Source organism: Pistacia vera, unplaced genomic scaffold (assembly GCF_008641045.1).
Source record: "Pistacia vera cultivar Batoury unplaced genomic scaffold, PisVer_v2 Contig214, whole genome shotgun sequence".
Classification (NCBI taxonomy): Eukaryota; Viridiplantae; Streptophyta; class Magnoliopsida; order Sapindales; family Anacardiaceae; genus Pistacia; species Pistacia vera.
Genome location: NW_022196018.1, coordinates 339839 through 342467, shown reverse-complemented (window position 1 = coordinate 342467; position 2629 = coordinate 339839).

Sequence of the window (2629 nt, the reverse complement as noted above, 5' to 3'; positions counted from 1 at the left end):
TGCTCCTCCTCAATTGGATTAAATGAGAAGCTCTTGCCTCTCATTCTAATAGTGAACAACTCCTGACCATTCTCTTCATAAATTCTACACTTTTTGTCTTCAAAAATTACTTTAAAACCTTTTTCAAGTAATTTCCCAACACTTAACAAATTTTGATCAATTTCAGGAACATAAAGCACATCATGAATAACTTTAGTACCTGATACACTATTAATGACAACCGTTCCTTTCCCCTTGACTTTAATAAAATCTCCATTTCCAATTTTAACTTTGGAAATTAAAGACTTATTAGCTCTTTGAAAATCTCCTTGTCGTAAGCGATTGGTATAGCCACTATCAATAAGCCAACACTCACTTGAACTATTGCTAGCAGAATAAGTAGCTGCGAACAACTGATCTTCCTCTTGTGGCTCTTATTGGTTTGCAACTCGAGCTTCATTTCCTCGTTACTTCTCTTGTTACACAACTTCGCCTTTGTAAAACCTCTCTATATGACCCTTCTCTTTGCATCTCTTGCAAATTAAATCAGGTCTCCTCCAACATCTGATTTCTAGATGATTAGTTTTTCCACAATGGCAACATGGAGGCAATCTGCCAAAGCTAGTGTTATTGCTACTAGCACCAGCTTCTTTATTTTTCCTCCATTTTTTTTTTCTTCTTCTTATCTTTATTGCTATCACAAATCTGTAATTTGGCCTTTAATGCACCTTCAATAGAGCCCACCTCTCTCATTGTCAATCTTTGTTCATGCGCTTTCAAAGCACTCAAAAGCTCTGCTAATGAAACCGTCGCCATATCGTTGGTCTCTTCCAAGGATGATATCTTAACCTCAAATTTATCAGGCAAAGTAACTAGGAGTTTCTTTATAATTCTCCTATCCGATAACTCTTCTTTGAGAAGTCGAATTTGGCTGACAATCCCTTGAAGTCTGTCTACATACTCCTTGACAGTTTCAGACTCCTTCATTCTTTGGAGTTCGAACTCTCTTCGTAGGTTCAACACATTCATGCTCCTTGTTCTTTCATTACCCTAAAACTCTACCTTGCGATATTGCAAAATATGATAAGTCGATTGAAAATTCATTATCTTTGTGAATAAGCCTTGTGAAATCGCTGAATGAAGACACGTTTTAGCCTTGTACTTCTTTGTAACCCTCTCCTTGTGAGCTTTAATCTGCTGCATTGTAGGATTATCCGGGAAAGGCTCTATTTCATAGTCTTCTTCTACAGCTTCCCAAAGATCTACAGCCTGTAGAAACGTGGTCATTTTTACAGCCCAAATATGATAATGCTCACCATTAAACACTGGTGGAGCAACTAGATTGAATGAATTAGAAGCCATTCTTACTCACACACCTCTCACAAGTCCCTAGAGAATTAAGCTCTGATACCAATTTGTTGTAGCATAGAAAAATTAAAGCAAAGATAATAGCATATTAAGAAGATTAATTGCACAAAAACTAATTCACCATTAATAAAACTGCACTTTTCTACTACACTCTCACACTAGAAAGCATTTAAAAGTTACAGAGCATATAAAAAAAACTGCAAAAAAACTGCTTAAAAACTGAACATAAACTGAACAATAACCGTAAAAAACTAACAGTAACTTTGCCACCTTGACATCACTTTTTGGTTGTAGTAGTATTTAGATGCACATCTACAACAATGTTTTTCATGTTTTGAGCAGATAAAATCATAAAACAATCAGATTCCAATCTTCCGTTCCCTCAAACTCAATTTACGATAATAATTTATTAATTGGCCAGTCACCGCCATTGTGAAATTCTTCACTTTATAAAGTATGTAGCCAAACTTTAAGGTGGTGCTTTTGACCAATCCCTTTCTATCTAAACTTTACCAATAATTCAGTGCTTTTTGACCAATCCCTTTCTATCAAAGCTTTATATTCCAACCTTAAATTATTCAAGCCCAAGGGGTTGGCATGACAGTAAAGAAAATTTGCTCAATTCCTTGAATTCTTGGGTTCAAACTTTGGGGCTACCTACCATATTAACATTGTGTCATACTTGGTCATTTGGGTTTGTAAGATGTTTAATGGATTTCAGGGATTAGTTGAAGTACGCATAAGCTAACTAGGACACCCCGATTATCAAAAAAAAAAAAAAAAAAAACCTTAAATTATTCACTTTATAGTTGATTACGAATTTATGATGTTGCTATACAGAGAACCATATCTCTATGCATTTTTAAGGGAAACAAGATCGAGTGTATATATTATCTATATGTGAAAAAAAGGAAAAAAAAAAGAAGAAAAAAAAAGAAGAAAACAAAGAATTTGGCATGCAGTTGGCTTCGATTTATAGTTAAACAAAATGGATACGGAAATTATTTCTAAATTGAATTGACGTCAGAATTTGCTTGAAAATCATCCTTAATATTTAAACGGAAAATATTTGTTGAATACCAATTAATAGCAACATTTATATTGTTGCAACATATATTCTTTTAAGATAAAGGAGCAAGTAATCGCTCTTAGAGAATAATAATGAGTGAAGTGGTAGGGTGGTGTGCTTTAGAGAGATAGAGATGCCCTTATTTGATGTAAGCATGCGTGACGTGGTAGCCTGTGGCATCTTAACTCTTAAGAATTCAACATTCCTAATTAT